Source organism: Anomaloglossus baeobatrachus, chromosome 3, assembly GCF_048569485.1.
Source record: "Anomaloglossus baeobatrachus isolate aAnoBae1 chromosome 3, aAnoBae1.hap1, whole genome shotgun sequence".
NCBI classification, from domain to species: Eukaryota; Metazoa; Chordata; class Amphibia; order Anura; family Aromobatidae; genus Anomaloglossus; species Anomaloglossus baeobatrachus.
The window spans coordinates 18,775,689-18,794,123 of record NC_134355.1 but is presented as its reverse complement, the minus strand read 5'-3'; the positions used below and the strand labels follow the sequence as shown (position 1 = coordinate 18,794,123).

The 18,435-nt window shown below is 49.5% G+C and overlaps 1 long non-coding RNA gene across 1 annotated transcript in view; it reads left to right on the top strand.

Annotated features, from left to right (window-relative positions):
- Nucleotides 1–17,845, top strand: part of LOC142295917 (uncharacterized) — a 109,844-nt gene extending 91,999 nt beyond the window's left edge. Inside the window, exon 3 of the long non-coding RNA XR_012751565.1 lies at nucleotides 17,571–17,845. This is a non-coding gene — a long non-coding RNA (uncharacterized LOC142295917). The remainder of the gene's footprint in view (nucleotides 1–17,570) is intronic.
- The last annotated feature ends 590 nt before the right edge of the window (nucleotides 17,846–18,435 follow it).

Here is an 18,435-nt window from a genome sequence, read left to right as displayed (position 1 = left end):
GCACAATGCCGAGCCGTACATCACCAAGCACAATGCCGAGCCGTACATCACCAAGCACAATGCCGAGCCGTACATCACCAAGCACAATGCCGAGCCGTACATCACCAAGCACAATGCCGAGCCGTACATCACCAAGCACAATGCCGAGCCGTACATCACCAATCACAATGCCGAGCCGTACATCACCAAGCACAATGCCGAGCCGTACATCACCAAACACAATGCCGAGCCGTACATCACCAAGCACAATGCCGAGCCGTACATCACCAAGCACAATGCCGAGCCGTACATCACCAATCACAATGCTGAGCCATACATCACCAAGCACAATGCGGAACCATACATCACCGAGCACAATGCCGAGCCGTACATCACCAAGCACAATGCCGAGCCATACATCACCAAGCACAATGCCGAGCCGTACATCACCAAACACAATGCCGAGCCATACATCACCAAGCACAATGCTGAGCCGTACATCACCAAGCACAATGCTGAGCCATACATCACCAAGCACAATGCTGAACCATACATCACCAAGCACAATGCCGAGCTGTACATCACCAACCACAATGCTGAACCATACATCACCAAGCACAATGCCGAGCCGTACATCACCAAGCACAATGCCGAGCCATACATCACCAAGCACAATGCCGAGCCGTACATCACCAAGCACAATGCCGAGCCGTACATCACCAAGCACAATGCCGAGCCGTACATCACCAAGCACAATGCCGAGCCGTACATCACCAAGCACAATGCCGAGCCGTACATCACCAAGCACAATGCCGAGCCGTACATCACCAAGCACAATGCCGAGCCATACATCACCAAGCACAATGCCGAGCCATACATCACCAAGCACAATGCTGAGCCATACATCACCAAGCACAATGCCGAGCCATACATCACCAAGCACAATGCCGAGCCGTACATCACCAAGCACAATGCCGAGCCGTACATCACCAAGCACAATGCCGAGCCATACATCACCAAGCACAATGCCGAGCCGTACATCACCAAGCACAATGCCGAGCCGTACATCACCAAGCACAATGCCGAGCCGTACATCACCAAGCACAATGCTGAGCCGTACATCACCAAGCACAATGCTGAGCCACACATCACCAAGCACAATGCTGAGCCATACATCACCAAGCACAATGCCGAGCCGTACATCACCAAGCACAATGCCGAACCGTATATCACCAAGCACAATGCCGAGCCATACATCACCAAGCACAATGCCGAGCCGTACATCAACAAGCACAATGCCGAGCCATACATCACCAAGCACAATGCCGAGCCATACATCACCAAGCACAATGCCGAGCCATACATCACCAAGCACAATGCCGAGCCATACATCACCAAGCACAATGCTGCACATTGGATGGAGCGGTGTAAAGCCACCCCCACCAGACACTGGAGGAGACATATTCTGTGCAGTGATGGATCTCTTATCTCTATCTGCATCTGATGGAGGACGTCACCCCCTGACTGCATTGTGCCACTGGTGGAGGAGGATGCCCCGGTTGTTATCAGGGGGCGGCCGCGGCCTCTTAGGGGAAATCTTAATTCTTCAGCACAAGACATTGTGGATAATTGTACCTTCAGCTTTGTGAGATGTTTGGAGAAGACCCTTCTCTGTTCCCCATGACTGTGCCCAGTGCACGAGGTCCATACAGACATGGAGGGGAAACATGACGCCGCACAGAGCCCGGACCCCAGCCCCATCATATAATGGACATTTAAACTTGACTTTTCTCCATTTTGTCTATTATTTACATATAATGTGGTTTATATTATACTTTAAAGTCCCTGACAGGAGCCCGATACCTGGCCCCGGTCACATGATGCATTGAGCAACCTATAGCCCTGAATGTTACAGAGGATTGCACAATATTTCCATAGCATTTCATGGAACGTGACTGAGCTGCAGATTGCGTCACAATGTGTCGGTAACTATTCTCCTCCCACTGTATAGGAACCTGCAGACCAGTGACATGCACAGAAGTGATGGACGTCACCTCTGGACCCCGTCACTGGTCACAGCGGCTGGTAATAGAGTGATGCCACGGACTTTGTGGAGAAGTTGTGCACTGGAGAGGAAAGATAGAGCACAATGTCTGATCAGTCGCTTTTTTCAGAAATAATGTAATCTTCATTGATGACCATGTGAAGGTTTTGTGTAAGGGGTGCACCATGCCACTAGAGCAGGGTAAGGGGTGCACCATGCCACTAGAGCAGGGTAAGGGGTGCACCATGCCACTAGAGCAGGGTAAGGGGTGCACCATGCCACTAGAGCAGGGTAAGGGGTGCACCATGCCACTAGAGCAGGGTAAGGGGCGCACCATGCCACTAGAGCAGGGTAAGGGGTGCATCATGCCACTAGAGCAGGGTAAGGGTTGCACCATGCCACTAGAGCAGGGTAAGGGGTGCACCATGCCACTAGAGCAGGGTAAGGGGTGCATCATGCCACTAGAGCAGGGTAAGGGGTGCATCATGCCACTAGAGCAGGGTAAGGGGTGCACCATGCCACTAGAGCAGGGTAAGGGGTGCACCATGCCACTAGAGCAGGGTAAGGAGTGCACCATGCCACTAGAGCAGGGTAAGGGGGGCACCATGCCACTAGAGCAGGGTAAGGGGTGCACCATGCCACTAGAGCAGGGTAAGGGGTGCATCATGCCACTAGAGCAGGGTAAGGGGTGCACCATGCCACTAGAGCAGGGTAAGGGGGGCACCATGCCACTAGAGCAGGGTAAGGGGTGCACCATGCCACTAGAGCAGGGTAAGGGGTGCATCATGCCACTAGAGCAGGGTAAGGGGTGCACCATGCCACTAGAGCAGGGTAAGGGGTGCACCATGCCACTAGAGCAGGGTAAGGGGTGCATCATGCCACTAGAGCAGGGTAAGGGTTGCACCATGCCACTAGAGCAGGGTAAGGGGTGCACCATGCCACTAGAGCAGGGTAAGGGGTGCATCATGCCACTAGAGCAGGGTAAGGGGTGCATCATGCCACTAGAGCAGGGTAAGGGGTGCACCATGCCACTAGAGCAGGGTAAGGGGTGCACCATGCCACTAGAGCAGGGTAAGGGGTGCACCATGCCACTACAGCAGGGTAAGGGGTACACCATGCCACTAGAGCAGGGTAAGGGGTGCACCATGCCACTAGAGCAGGGTAAGGGGTGCACCATGCCACTAGAGCAGGGTAAGGGGTGCACCATGCCACTAGAGCAGGGTAAGTGGCGCAGCAATGACTGTAGAGAGATGATCAGTAAATGTTCTGCAGGTAACAACAGTCAATCAATAGGACGTGCACCGGTCGTCGCTGTGAATGACGTCAGCACATCTGCGGCCACAGGACATCACTAGCCTCTCACACTGCTCTGGGGGGACTTTGGTCCACTCTTCTTCCAGTCTCTTCCACAGTTCTTTGTTGTGGGTTTCTTGGCCATAATTTTGTCACCAAGGATTTTCCAGAGGTTTTCTTTTGGGTTTAGATCAGGACTCTGGGCTGTGGCCATTTCATTTTTCCTAGGAGCTGCTTTCCCCGTTTTGCTGTGTGACGGGGGGCATTGTCCTGCATGATCATTGCTGCTGATTGAGGGATGAACACAAGTAAGGAGCCGCATGTTGTGGAGAAGGTTCTGATCCACACTTGCAGTCACTCTGCCATGTAGCTGTATGGGAGGTCCAACTCCAGCTGCAGAAAACATTCCCCAAACCATGACCCTTCCTCCACCGCCTTTCCACGACTTCTTAACACACTTTGGGTTGTCTTTCCCCAGTTTGTTGATGAACATAATGTTTCCCATCAGACCCAAATAAATGAAACTTCCTTTCATCACTAAAATGAACTGTGGACCCTTCTCCTCTGTCCACACAACATGCTCCTTGTGATGTCTAGCCTTGTGATTGTTTCTGCTAATGAGAGGTTTGGTCAGTGTAGGATGCTTTCAGTCCAAATGCTCTTACACGTCGTGACACTGTATGACGAGACAGATCCTTACCCTGTTCAGTGCAGAACTGCTGAGCAATTCCAGCTGCAGTGTGGAAACGATTACCCATGGAGATTTTCCGCATTGTCCTGTTCTCTCTTGCATTTTTCTTGCGAGGGCGACCAGCCTTCTTGGGGGACTTGAAAGAGTTTGTGATGGTGCAAAGATGCAATATTCTTGAAATCAGTCTTGGAACGACCAACGTCTCTTGCTATGGATGATAGGGTCACCACTTTGGCCTTCATCTGGACAACCTGCTGCCGGAGGGTTTCAGTCACTCTGGAAAGGCAAAGTCAGTGCAAACTGGAAAGTTCAGCTGCCAGTTACATAGGGTTTGTCAGATAATTTAAGGAAATTAACACCAGATGCAGATTAACACCAATAACAGTGTTATTGACAGTGTTCTCTAATTGTGATCTGTGTCTTTTACATTTATCTTATTTACATTTTTATTATTTGCTTTACAATAAATTCAATTTATGAAATAAGCGGAAAATCCTGCGAGTTTCCTCATATTAAGAAATAATCACATAGGACGACACAAGGACCGCAACATTTAGGAAATTGTCTGTAGTTTAGTGTATATTCGCTGAGTGTGTATTCCTCCCCTGCTGCTTCTGTAGAAGACGGTGCCGCTATCTCTCGATGGTATCAGCCACGTGGCCCACGTTGCACATAAGTGTGTTTTTATAGATAAAATCTGATTTTCTTATGGGGAGATAAGCGGTGAGGGCCTGTAGGCGCTGCTGAGATTTATGTTGGCACACAGTACGGTATCTCCGATCAGCGCTGGATGAGGCTCGTAAACATTCAGTTGTAAGGGAAAAAAAAGTTGTTTCATCTTTCTGAAAAAGTTCTCAGTAAATTCTGATGTAACCGGGATCCTGTCTCACCACCCCCAGAGGAAGAAGTCAGCCTCTACAGGGAGGCAGCGTCCTCCACCGAGGCTCCTTACACCAGGCGGACAGTGAATGCTGGGAGTTGTAGTGACAGGCTCTTCTATGGTTTTCTGGGCAGGTGATACTGGCGGTATCTGTGACAGGCTCTTCTATGGTTTTCTGGGCAGGTGATACTGGCGGTGTCTGTGACAGACTCTTCTATGGTTTTCTGGGCAGGTGATACTGGCGGTGTCTGTGACAGGCTCTTCTATGGTTTTCTGGGCAGGTGGTACTGGCGGTGTCTGTGACAGGCTCTTCTATGGTTTTCTGGGCAGGTGATACTGGCGGTATCTGTGACAGGCTCTTCTATGGTTTTCTGGGCAGGTGGTACTGGCGGTGTCTGTGACAGGCTCTTCTATGGTTTTCAGGGCAGGTGGTACTGGCGGTGTCTGTGACAGGCTCTTCTATGGTTTTCTGGGCAGGTGGTACTGGCGGTGTCTGTGACAGGCTCTTCTATGGTTTTCAGGGCAGGTGGTACTGGCGGTGTCTGTGACAGGCTCTTCTATGGTTTTCAGGGCAGGTGGTACTGGCGGTGTCTGTGACAGGCTCTTCTATGGTTTTCTGGGCAGGAGGTACTGGCGGTATCTGTGACAGGCTCTTCTATGGTTTTCTGGGCAGGTGGTATTGGCGGTATCTGTGACAGACTCTTCTATGGTTTTCTGGGCAGGTGATACTGGCGGTATCTGTGACAGGCGCTTCTATGGTTTTCTGGGCAGGTGATACTGGCGGTGTCTGTGACAGGCTCTTCTATGGTTTTCTGGGCAGGTGGTACTGGCGGTATCTGTGACAGGTTCTTCTATGGTTTCCTGGGCAGGTGGTACTGGCGGTGTCTGTGACAGGCTCTTCTATGGTTTTCTGGGCAGGTGGTACTGGCGGTGTCTGTGACAGGCTCTTCTATGGTTTTCTGGGCAGGTGGTACTGGCGGTATCTGTGATAGGCTCTTCTATGGTTTTCTGGGCAGGTGATACTGGTGGTATCTGTGACAGGCTCTTCTATGGTTTTCTGGGCAGGTGGTACTGGCGGTATCTGTGACAGGCTCTTCTATGGTTTTCTGGGCAGGTGGTACTGGCGGTATCTGTGACAGGCGCTTCTATGGTTTTCTGGGCAGGTGGTACTGGCGGTATCTGTGATAGGCTCTTCTATGGTTTTCTGGGCAGGTGATACTGGTGGTATCTGTGACAGGCTCTTCTATGGTTTTCTGGGCAGGTGGTACTGGCGGTATCTGTGACAGGCTCTTCTATGGTTTTCTGGGCAGGTGGTACTGGCGGTATCTGTGACAGGCTCTTCTATGGTTTTCTGGGCAGGTGGTACTGGCGGTGTCTGTGACAGGTTCTTCTATGGTTTTCTGGGCAGGTGGTACTGGCGGTATCTGTGACAGGCTCTTCTATGGTTTTCTGGGCAGGTGGTACTGGCGGTGTCTGTGACAGGTTCTTCTATGGTTTTCTCGGCAGGTGGTACTGGCGGTATCTGTGACAGGCTCTTCTATGGTTTTCTGGGCAGGTGGTACTGGCGGTGTCTGTGACAGGTTCTTCTATGGTTTTCTGGGCAGGTGGTACTGGCGGTGTCTGTGACAGGCTCTTCTATGGTTTTCTGGGCAGGAGGTACTGGCGGTGTCTGTGACAGGCGCTTCTATGGTTTTCTGGGCAGGTGATACTGGCGGTGTCTGTGATAGGTACTTCTATGGTTTTCTGGGCAGGAGGTACTGGCGGTGTCTGTGACAGGTTCTTCTATGGTTTTCTGGGCAGGTGGTACTGGCGGTATCTGTGATAGGCTCTTCTATGGTTTTCTGGGCAGGAGGTACTGGCGGTATCTGTGACAGGCTCTTCTATGGTTTTCTGGGCAGGTGGTACTGGCGGTATCTGTGATAGGCTCTTCTATGGTTTTCTGGGCAGGAGGTACTGGCGGTATCTGTGACAGGCTCTTCTATGGTTTTCTGGGCAGGTGGTACTGGCGGTATCTGTGACAGGCTCTTCTATGGTTTTCTGGGCAGGTGATACTGGCGGTATCTGTGACAGGCTCTTCTATGGTTTTCTGGGCAGGTGGTACTGGCGGTATCTGTGACAGGCTCTTCTATGGTTTTCTGGGCAGGTGGTACTGGCGGTATCTGTGACAGGCTCTTCTATGGTTTTCTGGGCAGGTGGTACTGGCGGTATCTGTGACAGGCTCTTCTATGGTTTTCTGAGCAGGTGATACTGGCGGTATCTGTGACAGGCTCTTCTATGGTTTTCTGGGCAGGTGGTACTGGCGGTATCTGTGACAGGCTCTTCTATGGTTTTCTGGGCAGGTGGTACTGGTGGTATCTGTGACAGGCTCTTCTATGGTTTTCTGGGCAGGTGGTACTGGCGGTATCTGTGATAGGCTCTTCTATGGTTTTCTGGGCAGGTGATACTGGCGGTATCTGTGACAGGCTCTTCTATGGTTTTCTGGGCAGGTGGTACTGGCGGTATCTGTGACAGGCTCTTCTATGGTTTTCTGGGCAGGTGATACTGGCGGTATCTGTGACAGGCTCTTCTATGGTTTTCTGGGCAGGTGATACTGGTGGTATCTGTGACAGGCTCTTCTATGGTTTTCTGGGCAGGTGGTACTGGCGGTATCTGTGACAGGCTCTTCTATGGTTTTCTGGGCAGATGATACTGGCGGTATCTGTGACAGGTTCTTCTATGGTTTTCTGGGCAGATGGTACTGGCGGTGTCTGTGACAGGCTCTTCTATGGTTTTCTGGGCAGGTGGTACTGGCGGTATCTGTGACAGGCTCTTCTATGGTTTTCTGGGCAGGTGGTACTGGCGGTATCTGTGACAGACTCTTCTATGGTTTTCTGGGCAGGTGGTACTGGTGGTATCTGTGACAGGCTCTTCTATGGTTTTCTGGGCAGGTGGTATTGGCGGTATCTGTGACAGGCTCTTCTATGGTTTTCTGGGCAGGTGGTACTGGCGGTATCTGTGACAGGCTCTTCTATGGTTTTCTGGGCAGGTGGTACTGGCGGTATCTGTGACAGGTTCTTCTATGGTTTTCTGGGCAGGTGGTACTGGCGGTACCTGTGACAGGTTCTTCTATGGTTTTCTGGGCAGGTGGTACTGGCGGTATCTGTGACAGGTTCTTCTATGGTTTTCTGAGCAGGTGGTACTGGCGGTACCTGTGACAGGCTCATCTATGGTTTTCTGGGCAGGTGGTACTGGCGGTATCTGTGACAGGTTCTTCTATGGTTTTCTGAGCAGGTGGTACTGGCGGTACCTGTGACAGGTTCTTCTATGGTTTTCTGGGCAGGAGGTACTGGCGGTATCTGTGACAGGCTCTTCTATGGTTTTCTGGGCAGGTGGTACTGGCGGTATCTGTGACAGGTTCTTCTATGGTTTTCTGAGCAGGTGGTACTGGCGGTATCTGTGACAGGTTCTTCTATGGTTTTCTGAGCAGGTGGTACTGGCGGTACCTGTGACAGGCTCTTCTATGGTTTTCTGGGCAGGAGGTACTGGCGGTATCTGTGACAGGCTCTTCTATGGTTTTCTGGGCAGGTGGTACTGGCGGTATCTGTGACAGGCGCTTCTATGGTTTTCTGGGCAGGTGGTATTGGCGGTATCTGTGACAGACTCTTCTATGGTTTTCTGGGCAGGTGATACTGGCGGTATCTGTGACAGGCTCTTCTATGGTTTTCTGGGCAGGTGGTACTGGCGGTATCTGTGACAGGCTCTTCTATGGTTTTCTGGGCAGGTGGTACTGGCGGTATCAGTGACAGGTTCTTCTATGGTTTTCTGGGCAGGTGGTACTGGCGGTATCTGTGACAGGCGCTTCTATTGTTTTCTGGGCAGGTGGTACTGGCGGTATCGGTGACAGGTTCTTCTATGGTTTTCTGGCAGGAGGTACTGGCGGTATCTGTGACAGGCTCTTTTATGGTTTTCTCGGCAGGTGGTACTGGCAGTATCTGTGACAGGCTCTTCTATGGTTTTCTGGGCAGGTGGTACTGGCGGTATCTGTGACAGGCTCTTCTATGGTTTTCTGGGCAGATGGTACTGGCGGTATCTGTGACAGGCTCTTCTATGGTTTTCTGGGCAGGTGGTACTGGCGGTATCTGTGACAGGCTCTTCTATGGTTTTCTGGGCAGGTGGTACTGGCGGTATCTGTGACAGGCTCTTCTATGGTTTTCTGGGCAGATGGTACTGGCGGTATCCGTGACGGGCTCTTCTATGGTTTTCTGGACAGGGGGATCTGGCGGTATCTGTGAAAGGCTCTTCTATGGTTTTCTGGGCTGGAGGTACTGGCGGTATCTGTGACAGGCTCTTCTATGGTTTTCTGGGCAGGAGGTACTGGCGGTATCTGTGACAGGCTCTTCTATGGTTTTCTGGACAGGGGGATCTGGCGGTATCTGTGACAGGCTCTTCTATGGTTTTCTGGGCAGGTGGTACTGGCGGTATCTGTGACAGGCGCTTCTATGGTTTTCTGGGCAGGTGGTACTGGCGGTATCTGTGACAGGCTCTTCTATAGTTTTCTGGGCAGGTGGTACTGGCGGTATCTGTGACAGGCTCTTCTATGGTTTTCTGGGCAGGAGGTACTGGCGGTATCTGTGACAGGCTCTTCTATGGTTTTCTGGGCAGGGGGATCTGGCGGTATCTGTGACAGGCTCTTCTATGGTTTTCTGGGCAGGTGGTACTGGCGGTATCTGTGACAGGCTCTTCTATGGTTTTCTGGGCAGGAGGTACTGGCGGTATCTGTGACAGGCTCTTCTATGGTTTTCTGGGCAGGGGGATCTGGCGGTATCTGTGACAGGCTCTTCTATGGTTTTCTGGGCAGGAGGTACTGGCGGTATCGGTGACAGGCTCTTCTATGGTTTTCTGGGCAGGTGGTACTGGCGGTGTCTGTGACAGACTCTTCTATGGTTTTCTGGGCAGGTGATACTGGCGGTATCTGTGACAGGCTCTTCTATGGTTTTCTGGGTAGGTGGTGCTGGCGGTATCTGTGACAGGCTCTTCTATGGTTTTCTGGGCAGGTGATACTGGCGGTATCGGTGACAGGCTCTTCTATGGTTTTCTGGGCAGGTGGTACTGGCGGTATTGGTGACAGGCTCTTCTATGGTTTTCTGGGCAGGTGGTACTGGCGGTATCTGTGACAGGCTCTTCTATGGTTTTCTGGGCAGATGGTACTGGCGGTGTCTGTGACAGGTTCTTCTATGGTTTTCTGGGCAGGAGGTACTGGCGGTATCTGTGACAGGCTCTTCTATGGTTTTCTGGGCAGGAGGTACTGGCGGTATCTGTGATAGGCTCTTCTATGGTTTTCTGGGCAGGTGGTACTGGCGGTGTCTGTGACAAGCTCTTCTATGGTTTTCTGGGCAGGTGATACTGGCGGTATCTGTGATAGGCTCTTCTATGGTTTTCTGGGCAGGTGGTACTGGCGGTATCTGTGATAGGCTCTTCTATGGTTTTCTGGGCAGGTGGTACTGGCGGTATCTGTGATAGGTACTTCTATGGTTTTCTGGGCAGGAGGTACTGGCGGTATCTGTGATAGGTACTTCTATGGTTTCCTGGGCAGGTGATACTGGCGGTATCTGTGACAGGTTCTTCTATGGTTTTCTGGGCAGATGGTACTGGCGGTGTCTGTGACAGGCTCTTCTATGGTTTTCTGGGCAGGTGGTACTGGCGGTGTCTGTGACAGGCTCTTCTATGGTTTTCTGGGCAGGTGGTACTGGCGGTATCTGTGATAGGCACTTCTATGGTTTTCTGGGCAGGTGGTACTGGCGGTATCTGTTATAGGTACTTCTATGGTTTTCTGGGCAGGAGGTACTGGCGGTATCTGTGATAGGTACTTCTATGGTTTTCTGGGCAGGAGGTACTGGCGGTATCTGTGATAGGTACTTCTATGGTTTCCTGGGCAGGTGGTACTGGCGGTATCTGTGACAGGTTCTTCTATGGTTTTCTGGGCAGATGGTACTGGCGGTGTCTGTGACAGCCTCTTCTATGGTTTTCTGGGCAGATGGTACTGGCGGTGTCTGTGACAGGTTCTTCTATGGTTTTCTGGGCAGATGGTACTGGCGGTGTCTGTGACAGACTCTTCTATGGTTTTCTGGGCAGGTGGTACTGGCGGTATCTGTGATAGGCTCTTCTATGGTTTTCTGGGCAGGTGGTACTGGCGGTATCTGTGATAGGCTCTTCTATGGTTTTCTGGGCAGGTGGTACTGGCGGTATCTGTGATAGGTACTTCTATGGTTTTCTGGGCAGGAGGTACTGGCGGTATCTGTGATAGGTACTTCTATGGTTTCCTGGGCAGGTGATACTGGCGGTATCTGTGACAGGTTCTTCTATGGTTTTCTGGGCAGGTGGTACTGGCGGTATCTGTGATAGGCTCTTCTATGGTTTTCTGGGCAGGTGGTACTGGCGGTATCTGTGATAGGCTCTTCTATGGTTTTCTGGGCAGGTGGTACTGGCGGTGTCTGTGACAGACTCTTCTATGGTTTTCTGGGCAGATGGTACTGGCGGTATCTGTGATAGGCTCTTCTATGGTTTTCTGGGCAGGTGGTACTGGCGGTATCTGTGATAGGCTCTTCTATGGTTTTCTGGGCAGGTGGTACTGGCGGTGTCTGTGACAGGCTCTTCTATGGTTTTCTGGGCAGGTGGTACTGGCGGTATCTGTGATAGGCACTTCTATGGTTTTCTGGGCAGGTGGTACTGGCGGTATCTGTGATAGGTACTTCTATGGTTTTCTGGGCAGGAGGTACTGGCGGTATCTGTGATAGGTACTTCTATGGTTTCCTGGGCAGGTGGTACTGGCGGTATCTGTGACAGGTTCTTCTATGGTTTTCTGGGCAGGTGGTACTGGCGGTATCTGTGACAGGCGGTACTGGCGGTATCGGTGAAAGGTTCTTCTATGGTTTCCTGGGCAGGTGGTACTGGCGGTATCTGTGACAGGTTATTCTATGGTTTCCTGGGCAGGTGGTACTGGCGGTATCTGTGACAGGCTCTTCTATGGTTTTCTGGGCAGGTGGTACTGGCGGTATCTGTGACAGGCTCTTCTATGGTTTTCTGGGCAGATGATACTGGCGGTATCTGTGACAGGTTTTTCTATGGTTTTCTGGGCAGATGGTACTGGCGGTGTCTGTGACAGACTCTTCTATGGTTTTCTGGGCAGGTGGTACTGGCGGTATCTGTGATAGGCTCTTCTATGGTTTTCTGGGCAGGTAGTACTGGCGGTATCTGTGATAGGCTCTTCTATGGTTTTCTGGGCAGGTGGTACTGGCGGTATCTGTGATAGGTACTTCTATGGTTTTCTGGGCAGGAGGTACTGGCGGTATCTGTGATAGGTACTTCTATGGTTTCCTGGGCAGGTGATACTGGCGGTATCTGTGACAGGTTCTTCTATGGTTTTCTGGGCAGATGGTACTGGCGGTGTCTGTGACAGACTCTTCTATGGTTTTCTGGGCAGATGGTACTGGCGGTGTCTGTGACAGGCTCTTCTATGGTTTTCTGGGCAGGTGGTACTGGCGGTATCTGTGATAGGCACTTCTATGGTTTTCTGGGCAGGTGGTACTGGCGGTATCTGTGATAGGTACTTCTATGGTTTTCTGGGCAGGAGGTACTGGCGGTATCTGTGATAGGTACTTCTATGGTTTCCTGGGCAGGTGGTACTGGCGGTATCTGTGATAGGTACTTCTATGGTTTTCTGGGCAGGTGGTACTGGCGGTATCTGTGACAGGCTCTTCTATGGTTTTCTGGGCAGGTGGTACTGGCGGTATCTGTGACAGGCTCTTCTATGGTTTTCTGGGCAGGAGGTACTGGCGGTATCTGTGACAGGCTCTTCTATGGTTTTCTGGGCAGATGGTACTGGCGGTGTCTGTGACAGCCTCTTCTATGGTTTTCTGGGCAGATGGTACTGGCGGTGTCTGTGACAGGTTCTTCTATGGTTTTCTGGGCAGATGGTACTGGCGGTGTCTGTGACAGACTCTTCTATGGTTTTCTGGGCAGATGGTACTGGCGGTATCTGTGATAGGCTCTTCTATGGTTTTCTGGGCAGGTGGTACTGGCGGTATCTGTGATAGGCTCTTCTATGGTTTTCTGGGCAGGTGGTACTGGCGGTATCTGTGATAGGCTCTTCTATGGTTTTCTGGGCAGGTGGTACTGGCGGTATCTGTGATAGGTACTTCTATGGTTTTCTGGGCAGGAGGTACTGGCGGTATCTGTGATAGGTACTTCTATGGTTTTCTGGGCAGGAGGTACTGGCGGTATCTGTGATAGGTACTTCTATGGTTTTCTGGGCAGGAGGTACTGGCGGTATCTGTGATAGGTACTTCTATGGTTTTCTGGGCAGGAGGTACTGGCGGTATCTGTGACAGGCTCTTCTATGGTTTCCTGGGCAGGTGGTACTGGCGGTATCTGTGACAGGTTCTTCTATGGTTTTCTGGGCAGGAGGTACTGGCGGTGTCTGTGACAGACTCTTCTATGGTTTTCTGGGCAGATGGTACTGGCGGTGTCTGTGACAGGCTCTTCTATGGTTTTCTGGGCAGGTGGTACTGGCGGTATCTGTGATAGGCACTTCTATGGTTTTCTGGGCAGGTGGTACTGGCGGTATCTGTGATAGGTACTTCTATGGTTTTCTGGGCAGGAGGTACTGGCGGTATCTGTGATAGGTACTTCTATGGTTTCCTGGGCAGGTGGTACTGGCGGTATCTGTGACAGGTTCTTCTATGGTTTTCTGGGCAGGTGGTACTGGCGGTATCTGTGACAGGCTCTTCTATGGTTTTCTGGGCAGGTGGTACTGGCGGTATCTGTGACAGGCTCTTCTATGGTTTTCTGGGCAGGTGGTACTGGCGGTATCTGTGACAGGCGCTTCTATGGTTTTCTGGGCAGGTGGTACTGGCGGTATCTGTGACAGGCTCTTCTATGGTTTTCTGGGCAGGTGGTACTGGCGGTATCGGTGAAAGGTTCTTCTATGGTTTCCTGGGCAGGTGGTACTGGCGGTATCTGTGACAGGTTCTTCTATGGTTTCCTGGGCAGGTGGTACTGGCGGTATCTGTGACAGGCTCTTCTATGGTTTTCTGGGCAGGTGGTACTGGCGGTATCTGTGACAGGTACTTCTATGGTTTTCTGGGCAGGAGGTACTGGCGGTATCTGTGATAGGTACTTCTATGGTTTTCTGAGCAGGTGGTACTGGCGGTATCTGTGATAGGCTCTTCTATGGTTTTCTGGGCAGATGGTACTGGCGGTGTCTGTGACAGGTTCTTCTATGGTTTTCTGGGCAGGAGGTACTGGTGGTATCTGTGACAGGCTCTTCTATGGTTTTCTGGGCAGGTGATACTGGCGGTATCTGTGACAGGCTCTTCTATGGTTTTCTGGGCAGGGGGATCTGGCGGTATCTGTGACAGGTTCTTCTATGGTTTTCTGGGCAGGTGGTACTGGCGGTGTCTGTGACAGGCTCTTCTATGGTTTTCTGAGCAGGTGGTACTGGCGGTATCTGTGACAGGTTCTTCTATGGTTTTCTGAGCAGGTGGTACTGGCGGTATCTGTGATAGGCTCTTCTATGGTTTTCTGGGCAGATGGTACTGGCGGTGTCTGTGACAGGTTCTTCTATGGTTTTCTGGGCAGGAGGTACTGGTGGTATCTGTGACAGGCTCTTCTATGGTTTTCTGGGCAGGTGATACTGGCGGTATCTGTGACAGGCTCTTCTATGGTTTTCTGGGCAGGGGGATCTGGCGGTATCTGTGACAGGTTCTTCTATGGTTTTCTGGGCAGGTGGTACTGGCGGTGTCTGTGACAGGCTCTTCTATGGTTTTCTGGGCAGGTGGTACTGGCGGTATCTGTGACAGGCGCTTCTATGGTTTTCTGGGCAGGTGGTACTTGCGGTATCTGTGACAGGCGCTTCTATGGTTTTCTGGGCAGGTGGTACTGGCGATATCTGTGACAGGCGCTTCTATGGTTTTCTGGGCAGGAGGTACTGGCGATATCTGTGACAGGCGCTTCTATGGTTTTCTGGGCAGGAGGTACTGGCGGTATCAGTGACAGGCGCTTCTATGGTTTTCTGGGCAGGTGGTACTGGCGGTATCTGTGACAGGCTCTTCTATGGTTTTCTGGGCAGGTGGTACTGGCTGTATCTGTGACAGGCGCTTCTATGGTTTTCTGGGCAGGAGGTACTGGCGGTATCTGTGACAGGCGCTTCTATGGTTTTCTCGGCAGGAGGTACTGGCGGTATCGGTGACAGGTTCTTCTATGGTTTTCTGGGCAGGTGGTACTGGCGGTGTCTGTGACAGGCTCTTCTTATGGTTTTCTGGGCAGGTGGTACTGGCGGTATCTGTGACAGGCTCTTCTATGGTTTTCTGGGCAGGTGGTACTGGCGGTGTCTGTGACAGGCTCTTCTATGGTTTTCTGGGCAGGTGGTACTGGCGGTATCGGTGACAGGTTCTTCTATTGTTTTCTGGGCAGGTGGTACTGGTGGTATCTGTGGTGGGTTCTTATGACAATATTTATGGCTGTTACTTGTCAGGAATCTGTGGGAAGTCCTTATGGTTGTATCTGTGGCTGTTACTTCAGTGGTATCTGTGGCAGGTACTAGTGAGAGCAGTATTTGTGGAAGCTTCTATTGTTTGTAGCTGGTATTTATCGGAGTACTTGTTGCTGGTACTGATTCATAAATCTGAGACATTATCTATGGACTGTTCTTTGGAACTTAGGGGTCAATGAAGAAGGGCCCAAGTGACAACACTCCTGTAATGCTGACGCATTTATGTGCAGCACAATGCGGTTGCTGGGAATCTTTTTGAAGTGTCGTAATGTTAAGGTCATGGTCGCCCCTATGTACGTCAATGGCCCAGAACAGGCAGCTGGATGAGAAGACCTAGATCCTCCCTTATACAAACTAACCCTGAAAAGAATCCAATCCGATTTAGTCTAATAAACATCTCTAAACTTTACATCTGCTATCATTAGATAATTCTACTAAAGGCAATTATTGTTTCTTTTTACTAAAATTGTGTGATTAAATCAATGTAGGTGCTAAATGGGTCATTAGGAAAAAAAAAAGCCCAAGAAGAATTTATGGCATGAAACGCAACCCCATTACGGTACCCTGAAATGTGCAATGCTTTACTTATTCCATACCCGCAGACCAGAGGTTTTGGTGCTTGTTTTGTTTCCTTCTCATCATTTTTACAGATTGTTTTATTCACCTTCTTCCCCATTTTTCACAGTAAAACAATCACATCACTGTGCTTATACATGGCCAGACAGGAAGCCAAGGGGAAAAATAAAGCCAGTGTCCTGCTCCTATACTACACCCCCTCTATCCAAAGCCTGAAGGGCGCGGTCCCCTTGCTTTTTACCCTTTTCCTTATTGGGCAGATGATACCATAGTATCTTTAGAAAGAGGGAGGCGCTCGTATGATCGGACATGAATTTGCTGATGTACAGATTTTTATTTTCACACTAAATTGCTGACTTTTCGCCGGGTCACGGCCTTAACCTTATGTTGTTTTTGAATTCTTCTGCTGAATTTTCGAATTGTGGTTGTTTTAATCCGATTTTGGATCATATTCAATAATAATAATGTTACATCCTTATTGTGCAATCTCTGAGGCTCGAGGATCCAAAAATAGTTACAATGTATCAGAATTAATAAGTATTAGGCACTGCACCTTCACAATAGTGATATACTGAGCACAGTATGGTGGTATTATTTATTATACACTAAGCATTGTATATTGATCTTATTTCAGCACTGTATTATGGTATTATTTATGATATACTAAGCATTGTATGTCGGTATTATTTGAACACTGTATTGTGGTATTATTTATACTAAGCATTGTATGTCAGTATTATTTGAGCACTGTATTGTGGTATTATTTATGATATACTGAGCATTGTATGTCGGTATTATTTGAGCACAGTGTTGGTATTATTCTATGCTAAGCACTGTATGTTGGTATTATTTCAGCACTTTATTGTAGTATTATTTATGATATACTAAGCATTGTATGTTGGTATTATTTCAGCACTGTATTGTGGTATTATTTATGATATACTAAGCATTGTATGTTGGTATTATTTCAACACTGTATTGTGGTATTATTTATTATATACTAAGCATTGTGTCTTGGTGTCATTTTAGCACTGTATTGTGGCATTATTTATGATATACTAAGCATTGTATGTCAGTACTATTTGAGCACTGTATTGTGGTATTATTTATTAGATGCTAAGCAATGTATGTTGGTAGTACGTGAGCACTGTATTGTGGTATTATTTATGATATACTAAGCACTGTATGTTGGTATTATTTCAGCACTGTTTTGTGGTATTATTTATGATATACTAAGCACTGTATGTTGGTATTATTTCAGCACTGTATTGTGGTATTATTTATGATATACTAAGCACTGTATGTTGGTATTATTTCAGCACTGTATTGTGGTATTATTTATCATATACTGAGCATTGTATATTGTTATTATTGGAGCACTGTATTGTGGTATTATTTATGATATACTAAGCACTGTATGTTGGTATTATTTCAGCACTGTATTGTGGTATTATTTATCATATACTGAGCATTGTATATTGTTATTATTGGAGCACTGTATTGTGGTATTATTTATGATCTATTAAGCATTGTATGTTGGCATCATATGTCTCTCACTAATGCAGATTTTTTTCCACAGTTGCCCCAATTGTTTGGCCCACGTTCATCTGCCTAATGAATGAATAATAATGGATGACGCGCGTTTCGCCCTTCCCCTGTCCAGCATTATTTAGGTAAACCCATCGCCTATTTACCGACAATGAGTTTTCAGAAGAATTTGTTTACGGTAATTGTTTTTTGACCTTTTTTTGCTTTGTAATAACCCCAGATATCGGGGGTGATGTGATGATGTCACCGTGGAACGTGCATGGTCCCGGCCGGGGCTCACGGAGCAGATTTGTCATTGTTGTCCGTTATTTCATAGACCTTTGTGAATATGCGGCAGGTTCCATCGGAGGCGATCAGTGCGTAGATTGAGCTCTTATTACTGGAAAGTCAGATGAGTGGCTCCGCGGCTTGTGCGCCCCCGCAATCTCTGCCGCTAAATATAGCCACACCACTTCCTTTTCTTTCTATTCATCTTCTGTGCGATGTTGCTGCTCCGAGAACGGCCTCAGGTACCGACCGGACGCCTCAGCCCCGCACTGATACTCCCAGAAATACCCCCATAACATGGCCATAATAACAGCAACATCCACAGTGCCCCCATAATACCAGCATCATCCACAGTGCCCCCACAACACCAGCGTCATCCACAGTGCCCCCATAATAACAGCGTCATCCACAGTGCCCCCATAATAACAGCGTCATCCAGAGTGCCTCCATAATAACAGCGTCATCCACAGTGCCCCCATAATAACAGCGTCATCCAGAGTGCCTCCATAATAACAGCGTCATCCAGAGTGCCTCCATAATAACAGCGTCATCCACAGTGCCCCCATAACAGCGACATCCACAGTGCCTCCATAATAACAGCAATATCCAGTGTCCCCATAATAACAGTG